Source organism: Dreissena polymorpha, chromosome 5 (assembly GCF_020536995.1).
Source record: "Dreissena polymorpha isolate Duluth1 chromosome 5, UMN_Dpol_1.0, whole genome shotgun sequence".
NCBI classification, from domain to species: domain Eukaryota; kingdom Metazoa; phylum Mollusca; class Bivalvia; order Myida; family Dreissenidae; genus Dreissena; species Dreissena polymorpha.
In genome coordinates this window covers 43,274,086-43,294,645 of record NC_068359.1, presented here as the reverse complement: position 1 = coordinate 43,294,645, position 20,560 = coordinate 43,274,086, and the positions used below count along the sequence as shown (strand labels likewise).

General features: G+C 36.1%; 1 pseudogene; it reads left to right on the top strand.

Annotated features, from left to right (window-relative positions):
- The first annotated feature begins 128 nt into the window (after nt 1-128).
- The window catches only part of LOC127831188 (glycerate kinase-like), a 35,437-nt pseudogene continuing 15,005 nt past the window's right edge, over nt 129-20,560 (top strand).

The following is a 20,560-nucleotide window of genomic DNA, read 5'->3' as shown; positions in this document are numbered from 1 at the left end:
CTCTTTAACCAAGAGGAGAAATTAAGCACATTTAGCAAAATCAAATTTAAACATTGCCTGACATAGTAGGTAAAAATAGAATCGGGAATAAAAACATTAAAGAAAACATACGCACAAATTAAACAATTAAACTCATCACGCTTCAAGGTCTTATGTTAAAAACGACTTGACGACAACGACCCTTTCATTGCTAACGCAAATCTTACAGATCAAAGTTAATTTAGATGCGTTCAATATTGCGGGGAAATGTGACAGGGGCAAGTCAAGGTTTGATGTTGTTTTAACTGATTTGTTTAACGCAAGGTGAATTCGCTTGGCTATTATTTCTATAACTTGTTTACACATAGAAGCTTGGTTGATCAATAAACCATCCACGTTCAATATTACAATATAAGCAAGGTAGTACTTAGTCTCTTTGTTAGTACCACAGGCAGCAGAATCATAAATTTGCACCCCCCCCGGGGCCCTACCTCCCCCCCCGAGCTTACCCCAGGGGTTCCAGATTGTTAAATGTACACCTATTGTGTATGGTTTGACTTTTCAACAACGAATATTGACAAAAATACACAGTTTGAAAAAATAACCCTCGTATAGGTATTATATACACAAGGTATGAAACGCACTATATGCCTATTGCTGAAAGATTGTGGAATAAAAGTTGCTAAAACAACAATAGCGTTCTCAAGACAACATCCGGTCTAATCCTTCTGCTTTGGAAAAAAACCTAAGTCTCAAGTCCATGAAATAGAATTCAATCATCATAAAAAGATTGTAACAAACACAAATACATGTTAATCAGCGCTTTCCACCGGATTTTTTTCAGGCGCCCCGGTGCTGATAGGGGTGGCTTCGGGAGGGGTTTCCCCTTCCGACGTTGATTAAAAAAAAAAATTAACGTGTAAATTGACGTTCTGTGCTGCATTATAACTCGAAGAAAACATTGTCAAAAGACGTCATTTGGCGCGCTATGTCTCTTCAAGAAAACACCCCTCCAGCCATAAAGTCATTTATAAAGATAAATGTTTTAATTGTTTTAAAACTTTCCAGCATAGATAGTAAAATCCCGACTCGAACGATTCCCCAATACATCCGTATCAATCCGACTCTATTACTGCATACTAACTACTTTTCAAGTTTTTATTCATCACTCGATAATCGCGTTTATTCCATTTTTAAAAGAGCTTTCTGGTAAATATTGACAATAGTTAAAGTTCTCAATAAGTTTTGTAACACAAACATTGCTATTTTTCTAATGTATCAAATAAATTTCAGCGTAAGTGACTATTTCAAGTTTTGATAGAACATTGCCACTGAACATGTGTAAATCCCCTGCTGTGATGTATGCTTATTTATACAACGATCAATACACCCACGATTTCTATGCAAATGACGCGACGTTGTACATGCTGCATACTTTTCGCGCCGGTCAACTCAAAATAAATTATCACTGTTATTTAAAGCAAGAATCTGTTAATGTTGAGTTAACATTAACCTTCAAAAATGTGTTTCGGATTACAAACATGTCGACATTAACGTTCTGGAGTGGGTTTCGGATAACAAATTTAATTATGCTCATTTGAGATTTCAACAAAACATTAACTGTTGCGTAATGAATTCAACAATAATTTGTTAAAACGCCTAACAAGTCGAGTATATGTTTTGACAGTATTATGTATGAAATGCACAACTTCCATGAGAATTACCGCCGGCTGCCATCATCAGTCTTCTAAGAAACTGGCCAAGATTTCTGTGGTAATTACATGTATGCCGCGAGTCGTCTGCTTGATTTAACTGCAGGTAGTGCCTGCTTACGAGTGCCTTCCCTCATACAATGCGTGCGCTCTCATTGGCCAATATTGATTTTCCAATACAGCGACGCTCCGCCTTTATAGTTGGGTAAAGAGATACATGACGTAATTGACAGAGGATCGTAAATCGGCTCTCAAAATTTTCGGCGAAGTCGATATTGCTTTGATCTTAAGAATGGCTAATTGCAGTAACTGAAAAATGTACACTGATCGGAAAATTTTTAGGCGCCCCGCAGACTCTGGTTTTGAAATTTAAGCGCCCCGGTGAGGGACCATTAAATGCAGGGCAACAGATAATATTTTTGGTCAATTAGTTTTCACTGCTAGCATTTTGTAACAATTACCGGTAGTTTTTTTCCCTCAAAACTATTTGTCAATTAGTTTTTTTACAATTTGATCAAAACGTATATATATTTGTGGATCAGATTAGTGCTTCATGTTTGGATATTGATAATTCTCAGCATTTCTTATTCAAATTAAGTCATTATATATTCACACAGACAATGGTTGTTTGTAAATATTAGTACTAATTGTATATTGACAAATGGATGATGGAGTCATTTTGTTTAAACCAGTTACAACTTTCCTGCCTTGCAGTCTCAGATCATACTCACATTGCCAAACCCTCTCAATCGATGACAAGCCAGTGGAAATCACAATGTTGTTTGTTTTTGAGACAGGGAATCGCAGCCGTGTTTAGTTTTTGAGAAAGGGAATCGCAGCCGTGTTTTGAGCAGAATATTTCAGAATATGTCACCTGCCCTATTAAATGCGATAGTATACTCTTCACAATGTCTTTTCCCGACGATTAAGGTCTCGTAACGAATTGTAAAATATTTGGCGCGCACGGCGTTAATGAAAGTTTCCTAACCTGACCGCGTTTAACAGAGAACCTTTTCCCGAACTTATTTCGGCAGAAGTAACTTTTTACATTGACACCGGCCCAAAACGGTGTTTAAATGAACTAACTGTAAATATTACGGCCGCACTAAAGGTTATAATACACTAATTATAATTAAACGCGGTATGGCGGAAAACGGAATAAATAAAACGACGAAGAATCAATATCAATTTGTTTTCCATTTTCATAATTGTTTTCTGTACGATTGATTTTTAATTTCAATTCGTTCTCTGTCAAATACAAATCGTAAAAACGATAAAATGAACCTTATCTGTTGCCCTGTAAATGGCCTGTGGAAAGCACTGGTTAATAACATCGACTACATAAAATTTGCGTGTTGTTTGTGTAGATAAATGCTCAAAACAAAAGGTTGATAAAAAACCCTTATCAAACCGAAAGCTGAAGTTTTGAATTTACAATTCAATCTATATTATAGAGGTTCCAGTGATATGACTTGTAGCATGATAGCTTAATTAGATACGAGATATATCTTGCTGAAGATTCCTTAGATAGTCGATGTAAAAATTAGCATAGTTTAAAATTAAGATAACTCTGCTATTCCCATTTTAAAAACTTACACATTTTCATGAAATGTTGATGTGTTTAAAACTTGCATAAATATCATTATTCTGCTAGCACACCATTTAAAGTAAGTTGTTTTAATTTGCGCATTAGGGATATATTTATGATCTGTTTGTGTTTATGCCAGAAAACAGTTTATGATGCTCATTTGATCTATATGTAAGAGTTTCCATGAAAAATGCCATTTCCAGTTGCAACTCCCAGACGGTTTCATTGGTGCATCCAGCAATTATTGGTTCATTTGTTATGACTTAAGTCTTAACCTGGCCTGGCTTTTTTTTCTACTGCATGCAAGTTAAGAACCATATCTTTAAAACTTCAATGAAGTCATTTCCTGGAATTTTGTGAATCCCAAAGATCCAAGAGATAAATAAGACTTCCTTATGCTGAATAATTCACTGCGATTGATTTCAAGATGGTAGTGTTGAATTGGGTAATTGTCAGAATGTTTTTGCAAGGACTTCCCTGTGTCTTCAACACGCCTGACATCATTTTGATATTGACCCGCTTTGGGCTAAGTTCTTTATTCTATGTTAATCCAAAATAATGGGTTTTGTCTTACATCATAACTGCGTGCTGGACCTTTGATATGTGTATGGATGTGTTTGCTATGAACACTATCAACATACCAACATCACCTCACCTCATTTTGAACTTGGGTTTGACTTTTATTGGACTTAAACTTATTTAAATCTGCCCATTATTCAATATTCTTAAGGTCTTAACTGTGGGTATATGTGTTTATTAAATGCAGCATCTTGTTTTCAGATAGAAATATCCAGGCATATTATCCAGCAGCTTGACTTGACTAAACCTCAAGTCCTAGAGAGGAGAAGAACTATTCAATTATATCTTATCAGTAGAAATGAGGCTACAAATATGCAAGCCTAGCTGGTATATAAGTGTATGGAAAAACCAGAGTTTATGGAACATCAGAGGTCAGTGTGTGTCATCCTTTACACATCTTGAAGAGTCGACAAGTATCAGCATTCAAACAAGATTTGTTATTGGAAGAAAACCCAACGTTTGGAATTCACGAGTTTGCACCAAAGGTGGATTGCATTTGATTCAGGTAAAAATATAATTGTGTGAAAACAGTTGATGTTTCAGCTTTAACACTTTAAGAAAGAAACATTAAAAATGATATTATTAAATGCCTGCAAACAATTATCACCAGGGGGCTGTTTCATAAACGATCGTACGACAATTTTAACTTACGAGAGAATTGTGTATCTTAATAAGTCGACGAACTAGCTTGCAATGCTCGTCAAATATATACGGCACTTGAGATGCCAATGTAATTCATAAAGTACTGAAAATTTATAAGCATATGATATGGACTTTATCAATTATGTATCTTCGAAAAATGAATCGTATCGTAAATGTGTACTACGATGTTTATTGAAACGGTCCCCAGGGAGATAAGCCAGGGTATAAAAATGGCTGGGTTGAAGTATACAATCTGAATCTGTGTCTTCTGTGGCTATGCTGATAGTTTGCACTTCCACGTTGTCATTTTTATTTTCAGGCTTTTAAGTTTTTGCAAAAACCAAAATAAACTGCATTTCTTGTGTGTATGTCTTTAATATGACACATTATTGTAATATCATTTCTTTGTTAAAATCACACATTCATAAATAAATAGCCATGTCAGTATAAATGGCAGCGGGAACATCAATATTTAAAACGGGTGCTCAACCCTGCTATTTATTGCTAGCTGGAACACTAAGGGTGTATATTTGGGTCACTTGTGTATATTCGTTGTTCGGTTGATCAGTTGGGTGGTTGGCCTGCATTTGATGTTGTAAGTTTGTAAAACTCTTAAATATTTCTTAAGTGATTAAATTGAAACTTGGATTATGACGTCACCAGTAATTGTCAATGTGCAAGACACTCTTTTCATGTGCAGTGATCCACATATTTCTGAATAATGTGCCCTTGAGCTCAGCAATGGCCATGGTTATCGTAGAACATAGAATAAGTTTGTGGAGTGAACTACTTCTGCATTTCAAATAAGTCGCTTTGTGTGTTGGTCAGGTAGATAATATTATCATGTGCATGTCTTCAAGCAACAGCCCCCATATACTTACCTAAAGTTTTTTCAGATTTTCTCATCAAAACAACAAACAAAAGTGAATAGCAATAGGTAAGATGCATTAGTTCAGTACATGATAGCCGCCTGTGCTGCCTGGTTAGTGTATCCGCATGTACTTTTACAAAACATTTGTATATTATAATTTTACAACTATATGTTTGATCATAAAGCTTCTTAGAGAAAATGACTTTTTGTGTATTAAAGTTATTTACATTCAATAAATTTACAATGTAATGAACTTTTTTAATGGCTTGTAGCCGAAATCAGGCATGAAACTCAGAAACTGTATTTTTTGTATTTCACAAATACGAAGTTTGATACATGTATGAACCCAAACATAGTGAAAAGTATGTTATTGCCTTTAATACAATTCAACATGATTCCATTAATAATTTTTATTAGATATATATAATTAAATTCGTAAAAATATTTTGACTGTATTTATTATGCCCCCCTTCAAAAAAGAGGGGATATATTGTTTTGCACATGTCTGTAGGTCGGTTGGTCTGTCTGTCCACCAGATAGTTTCCGGATGATAACTCAAGAACGCTTAGGCCTAGGATCATGAAACTTCATAGGTGCATTGATCATGACTGGCAGATGACCCCTATTGATTTTGAGGTCAGTAGGTCAAAGGTCAAGGTCACAGTGACTCGAAATAGTAAAATGGTTTCCGAATAATAACTCAAGAACGCTTACGCCTAGGATCATGAAACTTCATATGTACATTGATCATGACTGGCAAATGACCCCTATTGATTTTCAGGTCACTAGGTCAAAGGTCAAGGTCACGGTGATTCGAAACAGTAAAATGGTTTCCGGATGATAACTCAAAAACGCTTACGCCTAGAATCATGAAACTTCATAGGTACATTGATCTTGACTGGCAGATGACCCCTATTGTTTTTCAGGTCACTAGGTCAAAGGTCAAGGTCACAGTGACAAAAAACTTATTCACACATGGCTGCCACTACAACTGACAGCCCATATGGGGGGCATGCATGTTTTACAAACAGCCCTTGTTGTTTTATGTTATTGATTTAATTATTTCCTGCTGATATATTTCAGAAAAGAGCAATGTCATCTGTGAATATTGATGTTACTGGCGTTTCTGATGTGTCCTTGATACGAAGGGACGCTTGCGACATTTTCACAGCTGCAGTAGCCTCTGTGTATCCACCACAGATGGTTAAAAATGCCATTAAAGTCTCTCCTGACGGTAAGAAACCTGACTTAAACAAAAATGCACATGATTCTGGTGATAATATCTTGGCAAAGTTATTTAAACCTTTCCCACTTAGATACGTATTTTGACGTGTTTGTAGTGTCTTAGAAAGTCAAATTTAATTGAAGACCTTTTTTACAAGATTCAATTTTTAAAGACTTCATTTCCAACCCTTAGATACTGATGAGCAGCAAACAGCATAAAACCTGAACTGACTGCGAGTTACTCCCTATTTTAAAAATTAATTCTTATTTTACCCCCTATGTATGAAATTAATTCTTAACAATATATTACCAAATAATTTTTTATTCATTGCTTCGATATACCGCTTCGGTCGGCCATTTTGATTTCTTATGTAAAACGGTCACTGACACTTCGGCTTAGGTCATAATGGCCTTTTGGTTGCAGTTAAAGTCATATCAAAAACTATATTTAACATCTAATTTTAATGACATTTTGAATACCGTAGGTATACAGTATATTACTTGTGTATAAAAATTACGATAAGTGTAATTAAAAAGGTACAATAAACAGTAATGACTCCAGGGCCCTCGTTTTTTTTACCGCCGAATATCGCCGGCTTCCCCCATGAAAAAAGTATACTTTGTTCCCCTTTTTCATCTAAAAATTCCCCCTCCAAAAAAAATTATTATTTTTATTTTTATTTTACACCTATGTTGCCAGCTGGTATCGTGCTACTAACCTTTGTTTTAATGTAAATTTATGTAAATCACTATAAAATATAGCATTTTTAGGTGTTGAATGATTGGTGAAAAGATCTAAAATTCCCCTTTTTGCCCAAAACGACGCAAAATTCCCCCTCATGAGGGGTGTGGGTGGCTTTCCCTGGCGGCAAGAGAGGGCCCTGGACTCGCCTGCAATACTAGGAGAACAGAATCGAGACCGTTTGTCCTTTCGACTGTTCTAAGGTGTGGTTCTTCCTCACAGCAAACGCTTGAGCGATGTCGACTTAAAGTTGTAGTTTTAATTGAGCGCCTAGACTAGTCTGAACTGGGATGAAATGTTTACCGCATTCTATACATAGATGGTGACGTCACTACGTTATTGTCACCTCTATACTAAGACGCATCACATTCCCCTGGTTTGGGGAATTATGCTTCCGCCAAAGTAGTTCTGCGTAGGAATGAAAATGTTAATAATGAAAGAAAAGTCGTTCTTTATTGTGTGATTAAAACGGAATGTTGTTTAAAGAAATGTTATTTTATTATGTTTAAATGTGATTTTGAATCTCTATTGAGACTGATATCGATTATCAGAAGCACGATTACCTGAATTTCTTTAGCTTTCACTTTTCACTCGTAAAAGAAGTGCTACCCACAATTCCTTTCGCGTTAGTACACCGGTCAGTAAGACCAGTGTGTACACAATGATGTTTACCGTATATAATTTGCTACTGGAAGTTTTACGCACGTTCGAAAATTTCTAATTTGTGTTTTATTTTTTCAATGTGTAACTCAACGCAAAGATTTTAAATCTAAATCGTAATTTAAGAAATTTAATTTGTTTTTACGCCTTTACGCATGTTATCTGGAGCACTGTATATAACCCCTTTAGAACTTTGAAAGTAACATATATTTAGCCCATGATTGCTTTCTTGTAGATTACTGAAGTTCTTGTATGAAAGTTAAAGGACATTGACAAGGTCGCCATGTCATAGTGGATATGGTGTCCACCTATAGTGACCATGAGGTCAAGGGTTCTATTCCCCACAGTTGAGTGATGTTTAGATCTACCATTTAAGTACTGGTTTAACCCAGGAAACAGACTCAATGGTGTCTCATTAAGCCTTTCAATGCAGTTGAGCTACTATGAATAGTTTTAAACTAATTTACCCGAATGACATAAATACCGCCTCGATAGCCTAGTGGTAGAGCGTCCGCTTCGAGTGCGAGAGGTCGTGGGTTCGATCCCCGGCCACGACATACCAAAGTCGTGAAAAATGGTACTAGTGGCTCCCATGCTTGACGCTCAGCATTAAATGGGTAGCACTAGGAAGATAAATTGAAGCAGCCAGGTAAGCACAATATTGAGAGCGATACGACCTGAACGTTATATAAGCGTCCCAACCAAAAATATGTTAAGGTAGTACAGCTGTAATGGGCAATACTCCAAAACACATTAAAAGTATTATTTTCATAAACTTCATACCATATGTGGTCTTATTACAAATTTTTAGGGTGGCTTTCCATGCACACTTTTTTTTCGTGATTTTTTCTGTATGATGACCCATAATTTGAATTTTCTTCTAAATTAAATTACCCCTGCGGATAAATAAATTCAATAAACTCATATTTTTTAGCATTTTTTAAAACAATGTTTGTATATTTAGTACAGGATATGATTGTAGATGATAAAATAATATAATACAAGACAATTGAGTGATAAAAATAATGAAAAAAACTTATGTTCTATGTAAGGTCCTTCAAAACAACAAGCTAAACCCATGTATGCAAAAATCACCCATACAAAATTTTCTTTTTTTTTATAAGTTGTACGTTAATTCTTTGGAATTTGAGCATTTATATTTTAGAAGAGACATGTGATCAGCTTAATTCAAAGTAAACAAGAAATATCTTTAAAAAAGATATACGGCGTTGATTGTGGTCGATGTTTATGAACGATCAAAAGTTATCTCCATGAGATAAAAAGTAGCGGATGCCTTTTTTCTGCCCAGTTCTTAGCTACATCATAAGCAAATCAATTACGGGGTGTTGCGCCAGATTTCGTGGCTTATTTTGCTTTATGTGATATTATTGCTCAGATATCTATATTTACAGAATAGAAAAACACAACATGAAAATGAACGAGTGCATATAGGTCAGCCGGCAATACTCGAATCTTATATAATTGAATAATTATAGTATAGTGAATTATTGTGCTCATGCTTAATAAACTGGTCTAAATGGATAAAAATTTCTAATTAATTTTATCAAAATTGGTCCTTATCATGCAAATGTTGAAACCATATTAAAAATCGATGATTGACATACCACAATAATATCGCCGAATATCTTTATTTAGTATCTTTCTGATCAAAACAGACTTCAAGTGCACAAAGTTTACGAGACGGCGTTTATATAAAGATTTCTGCAACTGACCGCAAACTGACCTTCATCGGATACCTTGCGGATTGAATGCAATGCATTACAGTCACTACGTTATTGTCAGTAAGACCGGTGTAACACAATGATCGCAACCCCTTCTGCGAACTCCGGTGATGAACTGTATATAATCTCTGACTTTCACAAATGGCCGCTTTTGCGCTGGTAATTCTCTGAAAATAAAAGGTGAACGCACAAACTGTATTTATTTGGAAAATTGATTGTAAAACTGTTCTATCTATTGAGCCTTTTCATTAGAGATAAAATTGTTTCATGCAGTAAAACAGTGTTACAAAGACGCGGATATGTTTCCAATGTTCTGGTGTTATACTCAAATCAGCCAATGGAATAAATGAAGTGTATTCATTCGTACCTAGCCGCGGGAAATTTTATTTGAGTATTATTGGACACTTACAAAGGTCAAGTCAGGGTGAAAAGCTGGCTTAATACAGCTTACGCCGAAAAAAGCAATTTGCCTGTGTATATTTTGAACAATTCACTAAAATCTAATAGGACTATAAGAAATATTTTTCAAGAAATTCAAAACCACATAATGGCAAATTGTCAAAATATGCAAAATAAACAGAGTCATTTACCAATTCAGTTAACACCTTCAATGTTCTTAAACTCTTTATACATATATTTAATACATTATGCGGTTATGCTAACTCTGCCAATGTAGGGATGGCGTTGGTGAGGTGGGGGTGGGGGATGGGGGTGGAGGCATGAGTAGGTCTGAAAAGTGAAAAAAAATTACAAAGTTGTATACTTAGTATTTTTCTCTGTTATTAACCAAGATCTATAACATTGTTAGATTTAAATTCAAATGACCACCTACCTAACAAGATTGTATTCATTTAATATCAATGTACAAACAAAAATATAAAATACAAAATTTCATAACAAAACTAAATAAGCGTATACTTATAAGTTTCTTTGACATGGACAGGGCTTTCTACACTATATCCTGCAGTTAGTTACAAATACTAAAGCAAATTTGGTGAAACTTGGCATGCATATAAAGGGCAATGTAGGGATTAAGTGCAAACCTTCATTTTTCACCTTATGTGATTGATCTGGTCACTGTTACTAAAAATAAAATAAAAAATCACGCAAAATGGATCCTACGATAAGTACTAAAGGTGCTTTGATGAAATTTTGTGCACTTGTAAAGGGCATTATGTAGATTATGCAGTACCATATTTCTAACCTTAGTTGAAATCACTGTAACTTAAAAATAAATAAAGAAATGCACACAATCTGACTACTGTAATTACTGAAAAACTACTGATGGTACTGAAATAAAACATGTAATTGAAATTTTCTTTCAAATCATTCGTTTACGTACTTACATATTTTAAGAACAACTGCATGTAATACTTTTTAGAATAAGTGACTCTAGGCAAGCCTTCAGCATTTTTATGTCCCCCACCCACTATAGTGGGGGACATATTGTTTTTGCCCTGTCTGTTGGTCTGTACGTTGGTCTGTTGGTCTGTTTGCTCCAACTTTAACATTTGCAATAACTTTTTCAATATTCAAGATAGCAACTTGATATTTGGCATGCATGTGTATCTCATGGAGCTGCACATTTTGAGTGGTAAAAGGTCAATGTCATCCTTCAAGGTCAGAGGTCAAATATATGTGGCCAAAATCGCTCATTTTATGAATACTTTGGCAATATTGAAGATAGCAACTTGATATTTGGCATGCATGTGTATCTCATGGAGCCGCACATTTTGAGTGGTGAAAGGTCAAGGTCATCCTTCAAGGTCAGAGGTCAAATATATGTGGCCAAAATCGCTCATTTTATGAATACTTTGGCAATATTGAAGATAGCAACTTGATATTTGGCATGCATGTGTATCTCATGGAGCCTCACATTTTGAGTGGTGAAAGGTCAAGGTCATCCTTCAAGGTGACAGAGGTCAAATAAATGTGGCCAAAATCGCTCATTTTATGAATACTTTGGCAATATTGAAGATACCAACTTGATATTTGGCATGCATGTGTATCTCATGGAGCCGCACATTTTGAATGGTGAAAGGTCAAGGTCATCCTTCAAGGTCAAAGGTCAAACAAAATAAAACAAAAATTCAAAGCGGCTAAGAAGGGGACATAGTGTTTCTGACAAACACATTTTTTTTTAATTAGATGTTTCTCATGATTATTATATCTCTATTCTATTTCAACTTAATCTTGTCAAACATACTAAATTATGAAAAAAGAAATGAATAAAGTGCACACATGTAAAAATGTAATAATGAGAGAGTAAGTAAAAAAATCCCCCTTAAAGCTAAACGTCGCGAGAATTCCCCCTCATGAGGGTAGCGACCCCATTCCCCTAAAATGAATTGAGGGCCCTGAAAGGTCAAGGTCATCCTTCAAGGTCAAAGGTCAAATATATAGCTTCAGAGCGGCGCAAAAGGGGACATAGTGTTTCTGACAAACACATATCTTGTTTAAAATGAAAACATCACGTTTTGCATCCTCTCCACCCCTGTTATTAAGCATTGTCAAATACACAAGATTTAGCCCTGACCCAGCAATATTTTCAGCGGCGTAGGCCTTTTCATTACACTTCATAAAATGAGTGCGCTCAATGTTGGACAGTTCTGGGCTTTAGCACTGTTGAAAGCAATTTTTTTGACACAGCCAATAGGGAAAAGCTGTAGGCCATTAGATCTTTTAAAGACAAATTCACAAATTGGAGCAACTTTCTAAGTGCTGCCTCATCTGCCATAGCATCGTGTGCATTGTATATTTCACCAAGCAATTGTAAAACTAAATCAACTTGCTTCAAGGACTGCTTTGGATCTTGTTATCTTATCTCTTATATAAAAACAGATTTAACTCGTATTATTGTTCATCAATTTAATATCATTTATTCACACCACATCCGGGCAATACAAATCAAGGTTACACTACACTAAAATATACCGAATACACTACAACTTCTTTCTTTTTCAGATTTTAAATATTCTTTTTAAACAATCAATTTCCATTTCATGATTTAATAACATATGAGTCCAAAATACAAATGCTTTCTTTAAATAGCGAAGTTATCTAAATACTACAAGAGTCTTAAACTGAATAAGCAATATCATGAAAAGTAAACTGAATAAGCAGTATTCTTGAAAAGTAATTAAATTGAAATGTTAAACAATTAAAACATTCTAAGACATCAAAATCATACACAAATCAATACCCAAATACAAACATCATATTGCAGTTTAATAATTATTCTTTAGATTCATACTTAAGAATGTAAAGAAAATATAATAACAGTTCAATGTTTTCTTACATTGTAAATTTATCTTTAAAAAATAAACATTTCTATAAGTGCCCTAGCATTATTTATGCTTCACTTAAACTAATATTTTAACTGTTCATCACACGCACTGTGTTGTTACATGAAAGTTCAGTTCATATTATTCTTTTAACCCATTTCAAAGTCTTGACCCGACCGCCTTGGTGTAAGGACGGCATCTTGGACCGGCTGCACCTCAGGAATTGCTTCGCTATGGTTACCACTATCTTGAATTCTGCCTAACGATATGTCCTCCTATTGGTCGATGGTAGAACCTTCCTGGTTTCCGTTCAGAACCTTTTTGTCCATACATTGTTCTTCAGACTGAATGTTTTGATGAAACTTCTTCACATTTGTCAAATTTCTTGTTCTTGTGACACCCGAAGTTGATTTTACTGTGACTTGATTGCCAAACTTTTCAACCAGTGTATATGGTTCGACCTCGAACTGTGTAGACAATTTGTCCGTTGTGTTTTGTTTCAAAAGCACCTTGTCTCCAACTTGGAGATTGTTTGGAGTTGCTTTTTTATGTTTGTCAATGTAACCCTTGTTCTTTTCTTTCTTGTAGGTGTTGTGTTCTCGGATCTCTTCATCATTCAGTGTGAATTGTATGTCCGGAAGTTTTGTACGGAACTTCCTGTTGAACAACAGCTCCGCCGGAGAAACTCCGGTAGTACTATGTGGAGTTGCACGATACGCTAACAAATACATGTATGCCCTTATCTCGCGCGTCCAATCATTTCCTTCTGCTTGAGCAATTTTTAGTCTCTTTAACAATAATCTGTTCTGACGCTCGACTTCTCCGTTCGCACTTGGGTGTAGCGGTGTTTTACAACAATGTACAATCACGTTCTTCTCTTAAAACGACTCAAATGTTTCTGACACAAACTGTCTTCCATTGTCACTAGTAAGGCTCAGAGGTAATCCATGTGTTGTGAACATACGTTCCAAACTTTCAATGACCTTTTCTGATGTCACTGTCTTCATGATGTCAATTTCATAGAATCTACTGTAGTACTCAACACATACAAATATGTAGTTCCCTGATGGAAGTGGTCAAAGTAAATCGATGTCTAAATCTTGCCAAGGACCGACTGGGAGTGGAGTGGGGCTGAGAGGTTCAGGCTTAGCTAGCTGGCTCACCAGCTGACAGCAATGACATGTTTTCACATAATTGTCAACATCTTTATCTATTTTAGGCCACCATACTTTTGTCTTTAGGTTCTGTTTTGTTCTAACTATGCCCAAATGGCCTTCATGAGCCAACTCGATACACTTCTTTCTCAAAGTTGTTGGTACCACAATTCGAGTGCCTCTCAACACAATGTGACCAATAGTGGAAAGCTCATATCTTACTGGAATAAAATTTGGTGTCCTTTCCCACTTGTCTGTACGTAATGAGCTGTGAATTTCTTGAATTTCCTCGTCTTTCACTGCTGCTTCTTCTACTTCTCGCGTAGAAATTGCACTTGGCGTTGAAATTTCTATCACAAACCATATGTAATCATTGTCTTCAGAACTTTCACTTTTGTGAACAAATTCATTCTTTTCCATTGTCACAAAAAGTCTGCTATGTTTCGACTCCCTTGTTGATATCTCACTCTGAATGTGTAGGGTAACAAGCGCAATTCCCATCTTTGAATTCTCGCAGACAAATTGGATTTTGAAGAATATATCACTTCCAAAGGCTTGTGGTCTGTTAATAACTCAAACTCGACGCCATATAAGTACATGTGATATCTTTCACAAGCACAGACAATAGCCAAGGCTTCTTTTTCTGTTGTCGAATAACGTTTTTCAGTGTCTGTCAAAGTAGGACTTGCATAGCTTATCACTTGCTCCTTTCCATTTGATTCTTGGAACAGCACTGCGCATAGACCAACATTACTGGCGTCTGTGATAAGTTATGTTTTTCTTCCTTGCTTGAAGAAACCCAGCGTTTCTGCGTAAGACAGTCTTTTCTTCAGCTCATCAAAAGCAGTTTTCTGTTTGGATTTCCAGACAAATGGCTGATTCTTCTTGGTTAACAACCTCAATGATTCGGAAATCGTGGCCACATTGGGAATATATCGGGAGCTGAAATTGACTAGACCTAAAAAGCTCCGCACTTCAGATGCGTTTGTCGGTTGCTTTGTTACAAGATCCTTCACTCGTTCTTCCGTTGGTCCGATGCCCGGTTTAGTACGACATGACCCATGAAAGCCACTTTATTCGTAGAGAATTGTGATTTGACAAGTTCACTTTCATCCTCTGGCCTTTAAAGTGTCCATGCACTTTCGCAATTTCTTGTCGTGGTCCTCTTGACCTTTTCCATGGATGATGATGTCGTCGGCAATATTCGCGACTCCTTCACAATGTTTTAACACTTGTGAAATTGCATTTTGAAACATTTCAGGGGCTGCATTCACCCCGAAACTTAAGCGTTTATAGCAGTATAGACCTTTGTGAGTGATGAACGTTGTAATCGGTCTAGAATCTTCAGCCAAGGAGATTTGATGGAAACCCATGTTGAGGTCTATTTTGCTGAACATTGAGCTGTTGTCTAGCTCAATTAACACTTCGTCAACTGTCGGAATAGGATGACGTTCTCTGATGATTCCCCTATTTGCTTGTCTCATATCCACGCACAGTCAAATTTCACCAGATGGTTTTGGCACAACCACCACTGGACTAACCCACGGTGTTGGTCCTTTAGCTTTCTCTATAATGTCAAAAACTTCCAATTCATTCAATTTCTCGCTAACCTTTTCTCGAAGACTAATTGGAATTGTGTACATTTTCTAACTGAATGACTGTGTCCTATTTTGAGAATACCTAGTTCTATGGCTGTGTCTCTGCTTAATAAAGCAGGTGCTTTATTCCGTACCACATAGAATGTCACGTTATGAATAGTTTGTTTGGTTCCTTCGATTGACACATTGCTTTGAAACTCTCCAATCAAATGTAACGGTTTCTTTGTTGACAGAACTCTCTGGAGGCTTTTCCATGTTCTTACTCTGCCGTTCACTGAGTTCCATGGTGTTCGCAACTACTCGTAACTGGTCTTATGTCAACCCATCTCCCTTTTCAAGAAGCTTTGATCTAAGCCTGTGAGAATGGCACTTCTCTATAACTTGATCCCTGATTGACTCATTCACATTATCAACATGACAGTGTACAGCTTTAAGTCTTAGTCGAACAATATTAATATACTGATCAATTGTTTCTGTACCTTCTTGTTTAGTGTTCCGAAACTCGTATCTTTCGTACGGCACATTCACTTTTGGCTGAAAATGCATGTTCAGAGTTTTCACACACTTCTGATATGCATTGTCATCTACTCCTCCTTCCTCCGTCAGTGTGAAAAATACATCCTGAAGATCTAATCCAGCACAATGCAGTAATAGGGCTCGCTTTTGGTTTGCGTCTGAAACGCCTTTACCAACAACAAACAGTTCGAATGCCTTAAGCCAACGTTCCCCGAAACAGTAAAATGGTTTCCAGATGGTAACTTAAGATCGCTTACGCCTAGGATCACGAAACTTCATAGGTACATCATGACGCGCAGATGACCCCTATTGATTTGCAGGTCACTAGGTCAAAGGTCACGGTGACTCAACTTAGAAGAAAGGTTTCTGGATGATAACTCAAGAATGCTTACGCCTAGGATCATGAAACTTCATAGGTACATTGATCATGACTCACAGATGACCCCTATTGACTCTCAGGTCACAAGGTCAAAGGTCAAGGTCACGATGACTTGGACACAGTAAAATGGTTTCTGGATTATTACTCAAGAATTCTTACGCCTAGGATCATGAAACTTCATAGGTACATTGATCATGACTCGCAGATGACCCCTATTGATTTTCAGGTCACTAGGTCAAAGGTCAAGGTCACGGTGATTCAACACAGTAAAATTGTTTCCGGATGATGTCTCAAGAATACTCATAGGCCTAGGATCATCAAACTTCATAGATACATTGATCATGACTGGCAGATGATCCCTATTGATTTTCAGGTCACTAGGTCAAAGTCACAGTGACAAAAAATGTATTTACACAATGGCTGCCACTACAACTGACAGCCCATATGGGGGGGGGGGGGCATGCATGTTTTACAAACAGCCCTTATTTGAATATTGATAGAGAATTGATAAAAGCGCATTTATACAAAATATAAATTGCACTTACATTTAAACCAAGATTGAAACAAAAATTGTTAAATCAAAACGACGACCATTATGAACAAGCAAGCACACATTTCAAAACTTTTCAAGCCAATGTATAATTCTTTCGACAGCCACTCATATTGGCACTGGCTGCACAACTTATCCAATGAATGTCATTATCCCAACACTGGCTGCACAACTTATCTAATGAATGTCATTGTCCCATCAGTCATTGAAACGCCTGTAACTTGTAAAGCATCTTGACTTATTGGAACAGTTGGCGTGACGTATGTTGCGAACTGACTACCAGACTGGACTTCCACCGATGCATATGAGTAACCTGCGGGATTTCCCTTCCTTCAACTGGAAACATAGTTGACATTGCAATCTAGGAAATTATTGACATGCAATATCACATTTAGAATTCAACTTTACATAATATATTGGAATTTTATTAGGTTAATAATCATACTGCTGATCTACCAGCCATGAAATGTGTGAACTGCTGATTTACCAGCCATGAAATTTGTTTTAATATAGAAGAACAAAACCATGATGTTTTAAGAAGATTATTGTTATTTTTGACATATTATTTTGGCTATTATTCTAGGATTGGGAAAATTTTCAGCTAATTGGGCAAAAATACTTGTATTTTGAATTGGGAATGGGTCAGACATTCTGACCCGCAGGATTTGTATAAAAAGGCCTGCCAAACGTTGCCTAACTTACGCTTGTGAGATTGGCGGTCAACATAGATAATTGGTTTTACAACACATTTTATATAATTTGATGTTTTCCATGTAATAATGCAAAAATTTATTGTTACCGCTGATAATCCAAATAATAGATTCTTATGTCATTAAATATTATTGAATTATATAAAACATGTTTTTATTTAAGATTTATACTTTGTAAATAATAAACCAAACAAAATGGACATGTCACGACTTCAGTTTCTATATTTACCGACATAAGCCGACTTCAACCGATCTTACAAAAAATTGCGGGAAATGATTACACTTGTACTACCTTAAAGTCTCTATAACGCTCAAAATCAACGTAAACACCTAAACAATCAGTGTTCATTATAGCAATAGCCACAATTTCAACGCTAGATGTGGTATGATTACAGAGATTTTTGTGATACAAAATGCTCGTTTTTATTGATTTGTTACCACAATAAATTCCATGTTTATTTCCTGCGAATATATCTATTAATATGACACACAAACACTAAAATGGTACCATGTTAAAACCATAAGGAAAACGAGCATTTTGTATCCGTAAACATCTATTTAAAATAAACATTTACCTATAGCTAAATGTATCAATGAATTCATTAGTTGAATGTATCTCCCTCAGCCAATCAAAAACACAGTTTATCACTTACAGTTAATGAAGCGTGCAGTTTAGCTGGCGAAGGTTAGATCGTCTGTACACTAATCACACAAGTTGACAGCTGTTTATAGCTTAATTAGGGGCATATGACAGGAAATACACAAGTGGTTTGAAACTGTGAGGGGCTCATTAAAAAAAATCGTATCTAGCCTAGCTTGCAGCCAGCTGGGGGGGGTGGGCTTTAGCCTCCTAGCCCCCGACCTAAATACGCCTCTGTATTTTACCACACCACATCTGGGCCCTCTGGTGTTGAAATTTCGGCAATTGCCATAAGGAACACTGATTTTTAATTGTTTAACTTTATTTTACGAAATGTACGAATTGTTCGTTGATTTTGAGTAGTAATGTTACTTTAAATACACGTAATAATAAATTGCTATTAAGAAAATGATATGTTATCAAAGCAAGCGATTACTTTCTTTTCTATAGAGTACATGTACGAGCGGTATGATATGTTTAACGTATACTTAAATTATTTTTTTCTACTAAAGGTTTTTTGGTTAACCGGTTAATAACCAGTAACGGCAAACGGTTACCCAGTTAATATTTTTTGTAACCTTTTGCATCCCTAATTATAAGTACCAATAATGTAGTATTTGAATTTGAATAAATATAAATTTATGTTAAAAATAGTAACTAATAATACTGTAAAGGTATCATTTATAAAGCACTTGAGCAATGTGCAATAGGAAACTAAGTTTTTATGAATATGACTTTTTTAAGAAAATATTTTTTTTAAATGTTTCTGAAGAAAAGCAACAGTTTAACTCCCCTTACCTCTGATAATTGTGGGGCAGTTGTCTGTTACTGACATAAGTACATGTATGTGCTCTTAGTAATGGTGAACTACATAACACAGGAAAGTGTGTGTTGGTAAACTGGGCTATGATATGTATATTAAGATACTGTTGAAAACAGCAAAAAAAATATGACAAATCATCTATACAAATATCAATAGATTTTGATGGTTTTGTATATATTTTAGCTCACCTGAGCACAACGTGCTCACGGTGAGCTTTTGTGATCGCTTTTTGTCCGCCGTGCGTCGTGCGCCGTCAACATTTGCCTTGTAACTGTCCATAGGCCACATTTATTGTCCAATCTTCATGAAATTTGGTCAGAAGATTGGTCTCAATGATATCTTGGATGAGTTGAAAAATAGTTATGTTTGCTTGAAAAACATGGCTGCCAAGGGGCGGGGCATTTTTCCATATATGGCTATATACAGTACAGCCAAAGCGGCACAAACATAATCCGCGGCTACGCCACGGCCAGATTATTAGTCCGCGGCGGCCGAATCGTGTGTTCACGCGGCGTATCGCCGTGGCACTCGGCATCGATCCGCACAACGACGCCGAGTCTGTATTAACCTCGCGTACTTTCGCGGAGTAAATCCGCCGCATACGTACGCGGCGGATCGAGTGAAAAGATATCCACCTACATGTACATACATGTAGTATGTGTAGCGTAGAATTAATTACGCGCAACTGTTTATGTTTCGTTCGATTATCATTATTAAATTTGTAATCCGTAACACACTTCCGAATTTTAATGCTTACGCGTCCTTTGGCAAATTCTAGCGTCAAATAAACAGTGCTAAAATATCCTTTGTTTCATAAAAAGCGCGCGAAAATTATGCAGACATGTAGAACGTCGCTTGGAAAGTTTGGGTGTATTTTGTGTTGTATAAATACATGAACATCACGTCAGGCGTTAATCGCGTGTTCAGTGGAGAAAAAAAACGCCCCGATTAGACGTTATTTCATCATCTCTATAAATAGTAACACATGCCAAAATGTATTTGATACTTAAGGAAATATCGAGAATGTTTGTGTATCGTAAATATTTACCAGCATTTGCTTTAAAACTGGAATATACGGGCTTAGCGGGTAATTAGTAGAGATATTAACTGTATAATATGAACAAAATAAAACGTGTTTATATACGCATATTCAAACAATAGTTATAA